This window comes from Echinops telfairi, unplaced genomic scaffold (assembly GCF_000313985.2).
Source record: "Echinops telfairi isolate 266 unplaced genomic scaffold, ASM31398v2 ScPeMD7_4225;HRSCAF=4972, whole genome shotgun sequence".
NCBI lineage: Eukaryota > Metazoa > Chordata > Mammalia > Afrosoricida > Tenrecidae > Echinops > Echinops telfairi.
Genome location: NW_022108124.1, coordinates 8652178 through 8671449, shown reverse-complemented (window position 1 = coordinate 8671449; position 19272 = coordinate 8652178). Strand labels below are relative to the sequence as shown.

Here is a 19272-nt window from a genome sequence, read left to right as displayed (position 1 = left end):
GTCTCCTCCCCATGACCCTTCTGTAAGGGGATTCCCACTTGCCTAAAGATGGGTCCTGGGTCCCCAATCTGCGTTCTTCCTCATTTACAATGATATGATCTTTTGTTCCTTGATGCCTGACCTGATCCCCTCGACACTTCATGATCACACAAGCTGGTGTGCTTCTTCCGTGTGGGCTTTGTTGCTTCTGAGCTAGATGGTCGCCTGTTTACCCTCAAACCTTGAAGATCCCAGATGCTACATCTTTTGATAGTTGGACTCCATCAGCTTTCCTCACCATACTTGCTTGTGCACCCACTTTGTCTTCAGTGATTGTGTCGGGAAGGTGAGCATCATGGAATGCCAGTTTAATAGAACAAAGTGTTGCTGATATTTTATAGAGTCGGGTACCCTAATGGTTAGATTTGTAGAGCATTCTAGGAATAATAGCTTCGTACCACACTTGAAAAGATTAAATTATCACAAATCCTCTTTTTAATAGTTACTTATATACAGAGATACTCTTAACATGCCCACAATATTCCCACATAAAGAACTTAAAGAAACATTTACTCTATTTAGTGACTAGTTTCTATTTTGACAATTCTTGGATTAGCTGTAATTCATGATCCCCTTTCAGAGGTCTAGAAATCTTCAATTATTCATCGGTTCTAAGTTCAGGATATTTATCAGTCCTTCTAACAAGTCCATTTTTACAGAAAAAAATTGATTAAATATCTTAGTGAATCCATCTGCAGGTGGCAAAGCTTATTGTGGTTATGGGTAGGTCATAGTCAAATATATATACAAGTATATATGCATTTTTGAAAGACAAGTGGGATATTCACAAATCAATGCAAAGGTAAACAAGGTTAATTGAAAATAAAAAAAAATCACAGATCAGGATATATACAGTATACTGAAAAGTTTCAGATATAACATCAAACTTAAATTATTGGAAGTGTTATTTCTCAGCTGCATAACTGAGAAATTGTTGGAGTGATCTGCTACCACTGTTTTCTCAGCTTACTTCTCCTTGCCAAATATACTTAATATAATCATTAAAATTTACTTGAACAGATAAACTAGCTATTATGTAGAGATTATGTAGAGATTTGAGTTTCAGAAGACTAAATCCACTGCCGTTGAGGTGATTCTAACTCATAGTGACCCGATAGGACAGAGAAGAACGGCCTATTTGGATTTCTTAGACTGTAACCTTCTATAACAGTGGTTCTCAACCTGTGGGTCGCGACCCCTGTAGGGGTCCAATGACCTTTTCACAGGGGTTGCCTAAGACCATTGGAAAATACCTATTTCCTATGGTTTTAGGAACCTAGACACCACTCCTCTATCGTCTCTAGGTGGGTCCGCCCACATGCAGATATGCCCACAGATGAGTACCTGGAGTGAAGACTGTTACCCATGCTACACCATGCTTCAAGACAAAATTTAATTTCTTTGTCATTAGAAGCAAATATTTCACAATATATAATTACATATTGTTTTGTGATTAATCACTATGCTCTAATTATGTTCAATTCATAACAATGAAAATACATCCAGCATATCAGATATTTACATGACGTTTCATCACAGTAGCAAAATTACAGTGATGAAGTAGCAATGGAAATAATTTTATGGTTGGGGGTCACCACACATGAGGAACTGTATGAAATGGTCATGGCATTAGGGAGGTTGAGAACCACTGCTCTATAGAATTATAACGCCCCATCTCTCAAAGGGAAGCTGGGAGTGGCTGGTGGGTTTCCAGTCAACAGATCAATGGCTGATTTGCAGTTAGCAGCCCAATACATAAGCACTCAGCACCAGGACTCCTTCCATGAACAGGTTTCCTCAATGTTGGCTACAGTCTGAGTCAAATGTTAACAGCAGTCTTCGCATTGTACCTAGACTCTGGATGGCAGAGCCTTCCGAAATACAAATGACCTTGATTTTTAGGAATAAAACTAAAACCAAACTCACTGCCATCAAGTTGAGTCCGACTCAAAGAGACTCTACAGGACAAGATAGAATTGCCCCTGTGGGGCAATAGTAGCCCCAATTTTCTCCCTGATTTTAGGAATACACTTACCCCAATCTATCTAGTATCATAAATGTTAAAAATGTTTCATTTTAAACAGCTTTTATAGTAATGCTTTAAGCATAAAAAAATGAACATACTCTTGGGCAGACCTGAACACATATACACCTTTTTCTTTAAAAAGTTATGTGAATGTTCAATTTCAGCAAATATTTGTTAACTCAATTTAACATAAGCAAATAAATTAGAGATCTGCATCCTAATGTTGTTATATACATATATAACTTCATTTGTTCCTTAGATTAAAACAGCTTGATTCATAAGCATGCACATGTTATAAAATCAAAGTTGAGCTCTTAAGTAAACAAATCCATATACACTTTATCTAATTATCAGCCAGAGCTCACATTTACATTTTGCCAACATTTTGTGTTTGAAGGTTGGTGATAGCAGTTAAAATAAACAGGGCACTCAAGTAGAAAGAAAATACTGTGAAAAATGGTGAGGGCAACAAATGTACAAATGTGCTTGACACAAGGGATGGATGGATGGATGGTGATAAAAGTATTAAAAACAAAAACAAAATCAAAAGCAGAGAAAGCCCTCTGTTAGCAGAGGAAGGAAGAATCTGGAAAATGCCCTTAAAGGCAGGTATGTCCTGTATTAAAAACTCAAACCCGGAACAAAAAAACATTTATTAACTTGTTTATTTTAGATAATGAAGTTGACTATGTTGATATAACTATATATTTCTATGAAAATGCCACTCTAATTTTTCAAAACAAATATTTTGCAATCAAATTGCTTTGCTTTACATGTTTGCAAATCTGCTTAATTACTTCCTCTTTCAGTCTGTTGTGGTATATTGTTTCTATTGATATATATGAAGAAAAGATAACCTCATACAAGTATGATATTGGACAAGGAAGAACTTGTCAGGACTCCCCCAAAGGGTGTCAGGGATCCCTGTATCCTCGGAGCACACTGATTTAGTCCACGTTAGAGAATTACTGGTTTGCTAGGTGCTGTTGGGTCCATTCTGATGAATACAGACTCAGTATTCAGCAAAACAAGACACAACTAAATTCTGCACCATCTTCACCATCACCCGAAGTTCAAAAAGTTCATGGAAATGTTCCATGATTCTTCTATCCCATTTTTTCCCATGACATTTTTGAAGTGGCCCCGTATGTTTCTACTCATTGTGGCAGTCACTGTGCTACTCCATCTTGTTGAAGAGCTTCCTCTTCTTGACTGAACCTCTACTTTACCAAGCACGATGTCCTTCTCCAACCCTGGTCCCTTCTGATTACATGTCTCTTAGAAGATAACTAATGCTCTGTGTAATAGCAATTTGTGCATAAGATAGTCCTGTGGTTCTATGATTTCACAGATTCAAAGGACATACATAAAGGTTTCCTTCTGATCATTGTATCTTAACAACATGCTAAAACAGCTAATAATTGGCATCTAGTTCTGATCTACTAAAGGAAATTGTGGGAGGGATTATTTTTAAATTCTTTATTTTATGATATTTCAATTGGTTTATCCAACATCAGCAATTTTTTCTCAGACTATTTCCTTAGGCTGTCAGCTCCAGTAACTGAAGCTTAAAGACAGCATATTAATAGTAATATATTAATTACATGCAATACTTATAGTATGTATCATTGCATGTTTATGAAACAAAATACATGAATAGAATTCTATCTAGTTCCATGACCTATTCTACTCTGCACAGGACAGTTAAAGTAGCTGAGATGGTTTTTGGAAGGCTGGGATTTCAAATTTCCCAAAGGAAGTAGCAGCACATTCTTCTATAGTCAGGAATTCAAATGGATTTCCTGCTCTGTCACTTTAAGTCTAGTTCTCAAATTTTTCATTGTAAAAAAAAAAACAAGTACAGTTCACATCCCTAAGCCCCCATCTGTTCTAACATTTAATCATTCTCATAGATCAAGTCAATGAAGTTTGCACCTCACAGAACTGACAAGCTGGTTTTGGGTTAATTGAACAGTCCTAAGTCTCCTTCCTCACATTTCTGGTAGTACGGATAATGGATTAATTCAATAAAGCTCCTTCCTTGAAGGTTCCCATTATACATATAAATTAGGTTAAAACACAGATAGCTCTGGACACATTAATATGCTTTAATGGTCAACGTATTTTTGAAGATGTCTAACTCTTCTAAGCGTTCACCTGTGACTGTGCACAGAGCCCTTGGACTGCGCAAGGCAAGGCTTCTGTTTGCCTCGTGCACCAGTAAACCCAGGTGCAATGTGAAGGCAGCTCCCCACAGAGCTGTGTCGCCAGTTCTGTGGATTGCTTTTTCCCTCTGTTTGTACTTGACAGCTTGGCTTCCTTGTGCCTGGGAACTATTCATATTCTGTTCCTTTTCTGCCATTAGCAAGTGACCCAAGGAACAGAGCTGCCATTCCAGGCTCAAAGTTTGAGGTTCCAAAGCCTGCCTGTCTCTGACCTTGGGGATCTTGCAGGTAAATGTGATATTAATTGCCCTTCCCCAATTTCCTTTCAGAATCTGACAGCAATTTAGAAAATGATTTTGGGGAAATGCTGGCATTTTGGGAAGAACCAACTGAACAGTCATAAAAGAGAACATCTAAAATGAATCTCCAGCCCCATCACCTTGGGTAGAGTAGATCGAGATGCTTGTGTCTTTCCGTGCCTCCCTGGAGCTGGTACTGAGGAACGAAAAGCAGATGTCTTATAAAGATAAGAAAAAAATGCATGAAACATGATATATGTAAATCAGGTCTTAGAAAATAAGCCAAGAGTATACTTCAGAGAGGCAAAGACAGAGAGAAAAACAGAGGAACAAGTACCAAACTAACTCTAAATTATTATGCAGATTCCTGCTTAATTGGGTCAAGGGTTTTTGGTTTTTTTGCTTATTACCAACTTGAAAATATGTCTTCTATGATTGAGCTTCATAACTGATTTTCAGTTTAATGCATTAGCAAAAATGTGCTTCACACTGCCTTGATAATTTCATTTTCTTGGTACTCAAAAAATTAGAGGCATTGCTATAATTTTTAATCTGAAGTACATTTTGCTTTTCTGCTATGCATATTTCTCTTGTACATACTGACCCAGTGTTATGTACAAAACTTCTATTGACATCCATGAGAGACTCAGCCTATGCAATGTAAGTCAGCATGGCTTAAAACTCACTGAAGGTGCAGCTCAGACAATTATCCTCCTGGGGAGTACACCTGAAGCGAATTTTGAAAGGTCTAGAGGCTTTGTTTGGCAAAGAATCGAGCAAGAAATCTCTTGGGCTTTCTCTCAGGAGTTTTCCTGAAGGAAATCTTTTTTTTGTATATGTGACATTTAAAAATGAAAATCAAACACTAAACCTTTGAAGAGGTCCATCTCTTTGCTCTCTGGATAGGTTCATATTTAGAGCATCTGATGAACACCGTGGGCATACTTTGCATTTCAGAGAACAAGGTAATAGTAGGAATGTAGTTCCTTAATATATTAAAATATTATTTTGGTAACATGTTGCATAAAGTTTTATTTGACTATAAATAAAAATGACATCTACCTTTTGCTGAACTTTCATGATACTCTCAATAACAATTTAATTCCCACAACAATAATGAGTTCCAATTTTAACCGTTATGAATCAGAGGGGTTAAGTGATTCTCTTAAAGTAAATTTAACTCTAACATAGAATTCCATGAAATTACTGTTGTTATGGATCAAAAACAAGCAATTATCACTGTCTTATATAGTTCAACTTAACGGGCTTAGTGAAACTCTAAGCTATTAAATACATTTATGAATTTTCAAATACTTGCATTTAAACTCACAGCCTAAACATATCATTATTTGACCACAGGCCATTAGTCTTATCAAGGCTATGTATCACTTCACAATAATGATTTTAATAAACTTAATAGAGAGATAATTTCCTCTGTATTTCCATATCAATTCTTTAGTTTAATTTCTTAAAAATTTGAATACTACTTATACTTGGTAACTACCTTATGTGGGAATATCATTATCTGATTAAATTATGAAGTAGTGAATAGAAATATGCATAAGAACATGGCACTTTATTTTTAACTAATAGAAAATAAACACTACATACTTCTTGTCTGTTTATTAGAAGTCATTAGTCTATGTTTATTAGAAGTCATTAGAACACAATAGGGAGGCGGTAGTGATTGAGTGGGTAGAATGGTTACCTTTATTGTAGGATTCTGGGTTCATTGTCAGGGGCAGTATACAGGCCATCATCATGTCACTGAACAGGTTTATATGGAGTTTCCAGAGTAGAATGTGCTAGGAAGAAACTTCCTACTCAACTTTCAAAAATCAACTAAGAAAAGCATCTGGATTTCTACAGCAAAGTGTTGTGAAAAAAATCAGATGATACCTGGATTTCAGAAAGAACAGTGTATGGAGTCTTAAAGGCTTTCCATGAAACAAGTAGCCAAATAAGTGAGGTGTCAGCTAAGTCCACATGGAAGAAACACATCAAGCAGCCTGTGTGATCCAAGGATTGTAGATAAGAGAATCCAAATCTGAAGGAGGGAGCGATATCAGATCTTAAATTCTGAACACTGAGATTGCAGAAGGCTATGGATGTCAGTAAAAGCCCCAAATCTATTTGTAGGGGCTCCACATGGATTAAGCCTCAATTGAATCCCCTGTGACAATTGACCGGACTTGTGGAGAGCCTTGCTATCAGACAGAGTGCATTAGAGAGCGGAGTAAGGAGATATAATTAGGTTAAAACTGAACATCTTACTATTTTCCCTTTTGACCCATTTTAAAGTTATTCTGGTTTTTACTACTTTCTACTTTCCTTTCCATTGAGCGTGTCCTTGTGTTATTTTGTTACGGTGCTGTGTTTTGTTTTCTGTTTTTGTATGTTCTTATATGAAATCCAGGATAGGTAAATCTGTAGAGGCTTAATAGTGCCTTTAAGTTATGGCAGGGGAGGATTGGAAGAAATGTTGATCTAATAATAATGAGCACCAAAAATAATAAAATGTTCTAAAACGGATAATACTGGAAACATGCTGGCCATCATGACCTTCACACTGAGCATACTGTCTTGACAGAGAGAAGGAATTGGGAACCCCTGGCTCTGAAGAAAACTATTAATCCTTGGAAACTGACAGCTTGGCTGCCAGGCATTTAGCAGTAGGATTGTCTTCGTGTGACAGACAGTACTGGGAATCTGGGGGCAGGAGTGAAATATCCCAAACTGAAATACTTGCATGTGAAGCTCCTAGATAGAAAAATAAACAGAAGGTTGTCAGTCCTTGATACTGCCCGTGACCACCCCCAATCCCAGAGCCACCATGGAGAAGCAAGGTGGAATTATCTGACCCACTCATGATTTACAGCCGCTGAAAGACCCAGTAGTTCTTTCCCCTTCACCTTTGGAACTAGGAAGAGAAGGGTTCCAGGGGAAGGAGAGACTGACACACAATCTGTATTGAAGATGATTGGCGTCCAGGGGAAGAATGTTGTCCTGAGAGTGCTGGACCTCTCCTGTTCGCAGCAGCTTCTCAACAGTTGCCTTTCCCGGTACTGGGTGTTCCTTTGGAGTTCTTAGCTGAAGAGGGCACAGAAACTCAGACCCATGGAGGCGCAGTGTTTCCTGAGTGAGGATTTCCTCCCTGCAATGACAGTGTCACCTTCCATCAGAACACGTAGACACTGCATGGCTCTTCAGACAGGCTGAGCCTAGAGACTGATATGGGAAGAGGCCGTAGGAACAAGGTGTTTGGAGTCTGTTTTCCTGGAGGTCCTTGTTTCTCTTAATAATCTCCTTCAGGGTTTCCGGGACTCCCTAGGGCTTTCCCGATCCATCTATCACACAGAAACACAGTGGAAAGTTTGATCAAAATCTGTTTCCCACTCTGCCCTTTTCAATCTGTCTTTTAGAAGTATGCTGTTATAGCTTTTCCTGATAGTCCAGTCTTTGCACCAAGAAATTCGACTACCTTTTCTGTCTTGGCCACAGGAGCAAAATGACAAAGGGGACGTTATCCTTCAAGGGTGTCACAATGAGATGCACACCCAGTACCACCAATGTGGTTTGAAGGTCTACTGTCTACAGAAGCTGACCTGTGGCAAATGTGGCTACCCTGCCAAATGTAAAAGAAAGTATAACTGGAGTGCCAAGGCGAAAAGACAAAATGCCACCAGTCCTGGTCCAATGAGACCCCTAAAAATTGTATACTGCAGATCCAAGCGTGGATTCTGCGAAGGAACAACACCTACACCCAAGAGGGCAGCTGGTACAGCATCCAGTTCATCTGGAGGATTTCAACGTGTAATTGTGCAATTAGTGTTGTTGTATAAAAATGTAACATATATTATAATATATATTATATATGGAATATATATTATGTATATATAATTTAGTAAAGTAGAAAGACCAAAGGTCAACCTAAAAAACAAAAACAAACTGGTAATACTGATGATTACTCAGCTCATTCTAATATGTTTAAACCATTGATGTATATGTTTATTACACAACAAAAGGACTGTTAAAACAAAGAACATGTATAGATCTGAATGGTTCAATTCATAATGAATCATGAGGATGACACAGGACAGGTAATATGTTATTATATTGTGAATAGAACTTCCATGAGTCAGGCAGCAGTGACAGCCCCTAATAGTAACAACAGTAAGTTATTATGTTTACGACTTTCTGTTGGACATTTGTGTTCAACAAATATTTATATAGCAGACAAATGCATAATGCATCACTACATATTCTAGAATTTATATTGGCCCTAAAATATGAAATAAGTCTAAAAGTATTGCTATGAAATAACTTTAAAAAACCTTTATTAAACAAAACATATCAAAATGTAGACTATTGTTTTTCAACGTATCCTCTATGTAGAAGAAACATGTCTAATAGTGTGTTTCCAACTCTCTCACCATCTGCCATAGAATTCTGTCCACTTCAATTTATACCATGGCAAAACTATTTTGGTATACTTAAGGCACTCAAACCATGTTCCTTTGAAATATTACAGGAGTTTGGGGAACCTAAAGAAATTGGAAGTGGCAAGATCAGAGATCTAAGGTGAATGAGGCAAGATTTCTAAAAAAAAATTATCTTGCTATTCTCAAAGAATAAACAGGTATATTATTATAATGAATATATGTATTGATACAACGTTTCTGGCCTTTCTCTCACCAATCAACGTCAGTTTCAATTTTCTTAGAACTTCCTCATGAGAAGCTTCTAAGATGGACCTTCTGTCTTGAATTGAACTGATTTCCGATCCTCTCAGAAGTCACTGTTTTGATTGAATATATATATATATATTCAATATATGACCATTGGAGGTATATATATATCTCCAATGGTCATAGAAATATTTTAAAACCTATTTTCTTTGGATAAACTCATGCATTTATGAAGTGGAATCCTAGTAGCCATACTTCTTGAGTTTCTCTCTTATGAACCTGCTAATTCACAGAAGAACAGGGCCCAACTGACAAACCCCTTAAAGGGCTCAGCTGCTAACCACAAGACGGGTGGTTTGAATGCCCCAGATGCTTTGCTCTCGCGAAGATTTCTAGCTTATGGGGCAATTCTGTTGTGTCCTATAGTGTAGCCTCGAGCTGAAGTTAACTTGTCGATATGGAGTTTGCTTTTCTCTAGTGTATTCAACTAAGAAATATTTGTTAAAATCTAGCCACTAGGCTATATGCTGGAGAAGCAACATAAAATCAGACATAGTTCCAGGGGTAATGGAGCTAAAGAGAAATTTTATGGTCGAAAATACCTTTAGTAAATCCTCCAATGACAGAAAAGTCCGAATGTTTTGAATGGTGTGGATATGGGATGAAGTAATTTCTGAGAACCATTTTTCAATCTTTCTTAAATTCTTCAAATTTTCATTTCTTCAATAAATGATCATACGAATGAGGGCATAATTTAGTTGGTAAAAATGAATACCAGACTGAGTTCCACAGAGTTGGAGATTAAAGATGTCCCAAACGTCCAACTCTTCCAAGATACTACTTTGGTCCACTTACCACCACCACCACCACCCCATACACACTCTTCTCTAAAGAAGTTCCCTCACATCTGAGTTCTGTCATTTGCAGAAACTCACAAAACTTTGGGAAGGTATCTCATGTGGTAGTTGGTGGGTGCTGATCAGTCTGAAATCTGAAGGTCAGGCAGAGGCAGGCTAAATGCAGAGCCCAGAAAAAGAAACCAAACATGTCCCAAAGCCACAGCCGGTTTTCTTGCTTCTACACAAATGGTCAGGAAATAGAGGTCTGGCTTTGCAGGGGAAGCAACGTGTGTAGAACTGTATGGTGGCATCACTGTTTATGCAGGGAAACAAAGGTTGAGGCCTGGTTTACAGCTGGTATTAAGGTGGAATCTTAAAGATTCCCTCAAGGAAACACAGACTGTGGCTCTGCACACATCCTCCACCAAGATAAGTCTCAATCACGTGCCACTCCTGTCCAACAGCCCTACAAAATGTGATGAGAGCCACAGACATATCATTTCCAGAACTAGACTGGATCATATAAGGAACCATGGTTTGAAGTTGGCCATAACTCAGTGAGCATCTCTCTTTGTTAGGGCATTGCTCTGGGAGCCATTGAAGCAAAATGCCATTGAAACAAATTGATATGTGATGATCTATCCAGAGAGCGTTCATTTTCTGAAAAAGTCCGCACAGTACTGTAGGAAGAACAGATTTGGAATCAAGCAGATTTTAATTGAAGCCTAGTTTTTTTCTTACGCTGCATGTGTTCTTCTCATCAATTTACTCTTTGCACCTATATATCCTTGCAATAGGATGAGAAAAGCAATACTTGATAGGATTGTGGGAGAATTTAATCTGATAATAATAGTTCTTGTAAATTGAATGCTTATTGTATGCCCAACATTGGTTGAGTATCTGTATCTTGTTAAACACAGTTTTTAGAAATGTGTGTTTGGTTCCTGGACAATGGAACCAATAGCTACAATGTCACCTATTGCAAATAGTTTATGTAAGGAAACAACTAACTGTGGATCCTATCTTTAAAAGTAAGGAAGATTTCTGCTTATATTAGCTGTTAAAAGCCTGATACCACTATTGTGGTTTCAAATATTGAAAGGATGGCATTCGATGCTGAAGTTGTAAAGAAGTCTGCCTGAGTAAACGTGTGTTGCATTTAAGAGTGCTCATGAATGCTCACAATATGTTTCACAGACCCTAGTAGTTGGGGGGTTGCTTCTATAATGATAGCTAACAACAACACTCCACTGAAAAGTAGGACGTCAGGGCACTTTATCAAAGATCTAAACTTCACTTAAGAATTCAGAGACCCATGTGAGTCCTGCTGCTTCAGTTCCAAAGCACCTTTTTTGTCTCCTTATTGTAGTTAGTAAAGTTGCAAATTACCCTTTTATGCAATATTTATGATAAAGACTTCCAAGAATATTATCTAACAAAGTGGGAAAGGTGTAGGTAGTAAGACTATTTTAAAATTGGAAGACTAAGAGAGTAAAGGCCAATGGAGAATGCCTTCCATAAAACAATTAAAAACAATCTTAGCAGGGTAAGCAGTACACCCACAAAATAGATATTTTACTTCCTAGCATTTTTCATAACATTAAAACTCTTTCTTCAAATTAAATATTTCATTCAAGCAGATGAAAATACTTGGATCACTTTGCAATTTGCAACCACTGTATTTAATCCTGTGTTAGTCCAAATGCTTTGCAATCACAGAAATGTATGTCTTTACATATAGTCATGTGTGTGCTTTATCTGTCAATGTTTCTATCTCTAGACCTATCTTCTATCTATATCATATGTATATTTAGTATGACTGTGTGTTAGTCTGGGTAGACTAGAAAAACAAATCCATGGATACACACATGTGTGTAAGAAAGAGATTCACATACAAGAGCAACTTAACATTGAGAAAACATCCCAGCCCAATTCAGATCAAGTCCATTAGTCCGATACTAGCCCATATTTCTGATACCAATCTATAAAGTCCTATTCAGACTCACGAAAAACATGCAATGAAGCCAAATGCAGGATGATCACAAGCTAATGCATAGAAAGTCTTTGGGGTCTAGTAGTGTTGTAAGCATCTCAGTGCTGGCAGGGGTCTCTCTGTGGCTTCTCTGGCTTCAAAGGTCTGGTTACATCTTTGTGGCTTGTCTTCTGCAAATCTCCCAGGGAGTAGCAGAGAGAGAGAGGTGGCTTTTGCCTCCAAGGAGAAAGTACAGATTTACCAGAATTCTCAGAAGGCCATGTCCACACAGAAGCCCCACTGGTTATCTCCAGATTGACAGCCTAGACCCCACCCCTACACTCTTAATCCTTGAATTGACACCAGATTAGGTGACTGCCACAGACTGTAAGGAGTCTTGGTGACATTGTGGGTTTGGTGTTGGGCTGCAATCCACAAAATAAGTGATTCAAAACCCTAGCATCTCCTGGGGAGGAATATGAGGTTCTCTGCTCTTATAAAGATTTGCCATCTTGGAAACCCACTGCCAGGTATAAATAAGAAAAATATAATGAATAGTTGAAATTTGAGATAGTTAAAGTTTGTTGTGCCAACCTGGCCTATAAACATCTGGGGTTAATTAAAGAGTGGAGAGATAAATGGCTCACTGAGCCTAGCCTTTCTAGTTCTCAGGTCTCCTGCTTTGTGATGGTTGGACCAGGGTGCAGCTGCCTTAGCCAGTTCCCTGCATCAGCTTGCACTTCCTGCAAGACGTCCCTGAGGAGAACCCACATGGATTTACCCCGATGCAGCCCTGGGTGCTGGAGCAGCCGTGTGGAGACCCCTGCCAGCACTGAGATGCTTACACACTCACTGATTTGGCTTTCCTTCCTGCAGTCGGCATCATTGCATGTGTTTTGTGAGATGGAGGCGGACTTTGTGGATTGGTGTCGGACATATGGGTTAGTGTTGGACTTGTGGGCTTGGGCAGCACTGGGTTGGGAAGTTTTCTTGATGTGCACTTACCCTTTATATAAAACTCTCTCATACATATGAGTTTCTGTGGATTTCTTTTCTCTAATGTACCCAGACTGACACAAAATTCAAACAGGAGGGAACTTCTGCAAAATAATTCATTCACTAGGAGAAAAAAATTACTTGAGCAATTCTAGAATAATTACACCTTAAAATAGAGAAAAGAGGACCGTTGGTAATTGGTACCCTCCAAAAGATCAAAATCATGATGCTGATTAGAACCTCCTTTCTTCTCTTCTCTCCTCCTCCTATTCACAAATTCTGAAGAGCTCAAAGAAATGGAGTATGAATTGGAAATGCACTTACTCATGTTGTTATTGTTGTTAGCTGACATGAGATTGGCCAAAAGTTCTGGTAACCTCATGCACAACAGAACAAAATGCAGCTTTAGAATGATCCATAGGGCTTTAAATGGCTGATATTTGGAAGTAGGTCAATAGACTTTTCTTCTTCATCTTCCTTGGTCCACTGAAATTAATTCAGCATCACTGTAATAGTTAACTCTTCACTACTAAGCAGGTGGTGTTCCCAGATTCTCGGCATGAGAAATAGATTGCCCTTGATAACTTAAAGTGCAAAATAAGAAAAAAAGATCCACAACTCTAGAGAAAAGCATGCACACTCATGTACATTTACATATGTCCTATATATAAATTCATGTAATGCTGTTAAAAATTGGCAGGTTGGCATTATGATAACGATTTTGTTGATCAGAAAGTCTTCAACCACTAGACTTTTCAAAGCACTGAAACCACAGAGGCCCAACCTCTGACCTCATGACCCCTTACTTAATTTTTCCCCCCAACAGTTGTGCTAGCATATAATTCACACATCATACAATCAAATAGCTCAATCACAGCCAAAAGAGTTGTACAATCATCACCACACTCAGTTCTAGAACATTTCCTTCATTCCTGGACTCATGTTGATTAGCTCCTCATCTCCCATCCCAATGCCCATGCCATTAAGAAACCCTTAATATAGTTGCTATCGCTACAGATTTACCTATCCTGGATTTCATATGCAAAATACATTAAAACAAACTAACAAGAATAACAAAGGAGCACAGATAAAAACCTCAATCAAGAAGAATGCAGAAAATATTAATATCTACAACAAATTTGAATAGATCTTAAGGGACATCAAATGATAGGATGTTAAATGTTAATTTAACTGCCTCTGCAAAAATCCACTTTCAAATGCATTCTGCATGATAGCAAGGCTTTCATATTTCTCAGGATTCACCAGGAGCTTAATCTGCATGTATTTCCCTTCACTTTTTTTCCCCTTTAATTGAAGCCGCTTTAAAATGGATCAAAGAGATCGAATGATATGATACTAAACTTTGACCTAACTATGTCTGTATAGTCAACTTTACAATCTTCTCTGTCTGATAAGAGGGCTATGCACATCCCTCATTTATAATCAGAGGGGATTCACGAAAGGCTTAACCTATGTGTGGACCCAGCAAAAGGCTTCCAGTGACATCCATTTCCTTGTGCAAACCTGGTGTTCACAATTTAAGCTCTACATTCCCTCCTTTAGATTTGGATTATATTATTTATAATCCTTGGATCATATAGGATAGTGTACTTCTTCCAGGAGACTTGGTGCCTCATTTAGATGGATGCTTGTTTGAAGGCAAGCCTTTAAGACCCAAGACCCTATTCTTTCTAAACCTGGGCACAATCTAGTTTTTTCATCACATTTTTCTATAGCACTCATATCTTCAGTGATATCTTCGGGAGTGACCCTTCCTTTGGAAAGTGCCAAGTATTGGAGTATTCTGCTTATCCTGCTAATTTTTACTTATCAGGCCCTAGGAAGCTGCACACATTGATTGTCTTAGGTCCTCAAATCAAAGGTGACTATGTCAGAGTCCTAAACACTGAAAATTTGAGGGCTTTCTGCCAATGACAGCAATCGACACAGAAATGTGGAGAGATTGGAGCTATGAATTCAAATAGGTAATAGAAAAGAAAAAAAATGTTATATCGATCCTTTCTTTCAGGTATTATGAATGTAATAGAATCTTGCACAATTAACTGGATTGCCAAGCTGCCGTTTCTTCTTGTTTTTGTGCTTCAACCTTTGGTTCTGAAAATATTCACAGATTACCAGGATGCATGCAATCTTTGTGGATGGGAATATTATTGATTCTTAACAATTTACGTACTATTAAATCTATGTGTAGTAAACATAACTTTATTATATGCAAAGTCTAATAGCAATCTTTACATTGGCTACTTACTAAACAGAATAATGAACTTATGCATAGTTTTATTCTTATGGAAATAATAAATATATAAATTATAAATAAATGATACTGTGCTGTATTTAAACAATTTTAATTTAAAATTTTTATCTTACTACTCATTTGTTTTCCACCTTACAATTTTAAGATAAAATATAGTTTTCAGAAACAATATTCTTTTGTAAATACATATATAGGAAAATAATTTTAAATTTAAAGCTTACATTTCTTTTGATTTGTAGTTTTGATGAGCATATGCTTAATAATTTATTCTTAAAACACAATTTCACTTTAATTTTTAATCATTCATACGTGTAGTTGGCATATTTTTCTGTAAAGAAAGAGATTTTAAATATTTTTGTCTGTGTGAGCTACATATGGTTCTTGTCAAATATTCCTCTTTGTGTGCTTTTTATAGCACTTAAAAAAATGTCAAAGATAGTTTTTAGCTCATGAGAAATACAAACACAGACCCTAGACAAGAGTTGACCTTTTAGCCCATAGCATGCTGGTGGCTGCTTATCATTATTATGAAAAGAATGCAAATTATGTGAAAATTCTGATTAGAAAATAAAATTATTTTCATGAAGGCATGATAGATATATTTTGAAAACTATATAATCCGTTTAGGAATTACATAATTGTAAAGGCGAAGCTGAGGTATGGGAGATGGCAAAGTATAGGACAAGGGAGAGCAGAAACGGAAATAGCTTTATTAGGGGAAGCTCCCGGATGCATGAGGTTCCATGTCCTGGGCTAGTCAACAGGTCAGGGAAGTACCCAGCAGTGGGGGGCGTGAATTTTTAAAGGCATTGTAAGGAATGTCTGGCATTTATGGCTAGGGTTTGGCTGCTCTGAGGATTGCTTGTGGACTCCTTGCAGCTTTCTTGAACCTGGAACATCTGGGTTTACTTCCTGATACGGGTTATCTTATCCAGTGCAGGCCGGTCTGGCTTGCTTTTGGTCTTGTGCTTCAGTTAGCCCTTGCCTTCCCATTCCCGCCCAGACCATAATATCTGTATTTATTATCAGTCTAAACATTGCCAACCCATAAATAAACAGAACTCCACTCAAAATTATGCATAATACTAACTACATATACAGTGGTCTTTGATGTTTTACCAACGTTCAATTATAAAACGCCTAGTTTTACACATGTTTTTCAATTATGTCATTCTGAAGGCATATTTGGGAAGGTGTATGAAACATTTTATTTATCAATTCGTTAGACCGATGTACAACTTTAGCTACATTGATACAGGGTATGTGTTCTGTCACTCAGACAGCGTTATAGCTAAATCTGTAATTTGTTGAAGTGGTTACACAGACCTCACAACCATTGTGCATGATTAAAGGGTTGATTAAGGAAGTTAACAGGTCACCATGCACATGAGAAATGGTCCAGAAACAGATGCACATGGAAGACATGGTCCAATATTCCTTAACGACTGCTAATAGTGCCAAACGGCCTGTCACTTGAATGTAACTCTCTACTAGAAGGCACTTATCTCAAGCACCCAAGGTTAGTGACCCATCTCCCCTAAGGAAGGGCCTAGAGGCACCCACCCTAGTAAGGTTCAGTCTAAATGTACTCACTTTCACTTCCAGGAATCCTAGTAGTGGCTTTCCCCACCTTCTTCCCCAGACCCATGCAGGAAAAGGCAATTTCATCTGCGTTAAGGAACCTTGGCTAGAAGAGCCACATTAAGTAATCCCTGGCTCCTCTGGTCATTGTTCCTTTCATACACAAAGGATTAGCTTTCCCTCTTCCAATCATTGGTGTGTGTGTGTGTGTGTGTGTGTGTGTGTGTGTGTGTGAGAGAGAGAGAGAGAGAGAGAGAGAGAGAGTGCATACACCCATAAAACTTGTAAGCCAACCACTTCAAGCCTCAAGTTTCAATATTACAAGATCCCATGGGCAAAATATTAGTTTTAAGTTTGCCACAAAGATAAACCGAGGCCAGGCCAGCGAGAAGGAAAAGGAGAAGTTTATTCTGTGCTTCCTGGGTGAGATTCACGGACTCCAGCAAGGAAAATTTGCTGAATTTCTTTCCACAATGGTTGCAGCAATACATTGCCAGGGAAATGCAGGTGGTCAGGCGGGATTCAGAAGAGGATGTGAAACGAGGTAGCATGCTGATGCCAAATGGCTCTTGGCTCAATGCAGAGAATGCCAGAAGAGCTTTACTTGTATGTTCTTGACTATGCAAAGACCTTCGACTGTGTGGGCCATAGTAAACTATGGATACAGTTGAAAAGAAATGGGATTCCTGAAGTCTTCATTGTGCTCAAGAATCAAGACACAGTTGTCTGAACAGAAGGGAATAATGCATGGAAAGTCGTGCATCTGTGTTGGATCCTCTTACCATATTTATTCAATCTGCATGTTGACCTAGTCATAGGAGAAACTAGCTTGTATGGACAACGTGGCATTAGGATCGGAGGAAGGCTTATTAACAATGTACGACATGCGGATAACAGAACCGTGCTTGCTGCAAGTGAAGAGGACTTGACCACTCACTGATGAAGATCAAGGATTGAAGCTTACAGCATGGGTTGCAGCTCAATGTAAAGGAGATCAAAATTCTCACAACTGGGCCAATAGTTAACATCATGATGAATGGAGACAAATTTGAAGTTGCCCAGGATTTTGTCTCGCTTGAATCCACAATCAATGCCCATGGAAGGAGCTGTCAAGACATCAAAGGTGTGTTGCATTAGGTAAATGTGCAGTACAAGATCTTTTTAGCTTATTGATAAGCAAGGAAGCTACTTTGAGAACTAAAGTGTGCCTGAGCCAAGCCATTGTCTTTTAAACTGCTCCATCTGCATGTGAAAGTTGGACATTGAATAAGGAAGACTGGAAAGAATGGGTGCATTTGAATTGTGGAGCTGGAGAAAATGGAAAGAACCGTGGATTGCTAAAAGGACAAACAAATTTGTCTGGGAAGAAATACAACCAGAGTGTTCCTTGGAGGCCAGGATGACAGGACTCAGTCTTGCACACTTGAGACACACGTTCCAGACGTAGCAGTTTCTTGAGGACAGCAGGAATCTGTGAAAGAGCTAACGTGCTCATGTTGGGTGCGAGTGGTGGGAGTGCAAAGGGTAAAAGGCACTAGCTACCACCCCTGCCACTCTCATAGAAAACAGGGGTGCTTCAAAATATTGGGGGAGGGGAGGAATCCATTATTTTTTAGTGCCATTTTTCCACACAGTTTTTGAAACCTCTTGGTAGAGGGCAGGCGCCTCACTGCGGCCAAACATGCATCCGTGAGAGCCAACTCAGAGGCAAGCTTAGGGGGTCCGACTCAAAGATCTCTAGTGAACTGTGGTTGGTCCAGAGTCCTTAACCTGCTCACAGTGTTTCACGTGAGTGAACGTCTCACAAAACAGCATGTCAGTACCATTCTAGGGGCCCAATTTCACCCCAAATCTGGAAAGAACTACATTTCCAGGCTGTGGAAACCGTTTGATAATCAGGGACCCCTTGGGACAGAAGGCGGAGAACAGAGCTCCAGACAAGCAGAGGGGCATCTAGTGAAACCCCTAGAGAAGCTGACCCCAAAGAAAAGCGACTCAGACCAGAGCTGATTAGGATCCGAGTCTAGGCTTGGGGTGCCATTGCTCAAATGTCCTTTCCATTCGCATGCAGTCCTGAGTACTAGAGAGAGGCTTAGAAAGAGGCACAGCTGGTACCTGGGACTCTCATGTTTCCGGAGCAGAACATTGCAAGTAAACCACTGTAACATGTGGGATCGCCAAGCTACAGGGTCCTAACGACCTAGGCCTCAGGATGGCATTGTGTACAGAGAAGTGTGAAGCGCTTTCTGAATCCCTACACAGACCTTGCCAGTTAAAATGCTGACCTCATTCCCTGCCCCCCTCCTCCAAGTTCTCAAAAAAATCAACCAGTTCCACTTGATCATCTGTATTGGTCAGGAAAGCAGAGCAACTCTAATTATTATATTGCTTA

The 19272-nt window shown here is 38.7% G+C and overlaps 1 pseudogene; it reads left to right on the top strand.

The window, feature by feature from the left end:
• Positions 1-8037: 8037 nt before the first annotated feature.
• On the top strand, positions 8038-17498 carry LOC115871251 (annotated as a pseudogene).
• Positions 17499-19272: the final 1774 nt, after the last annotated feature.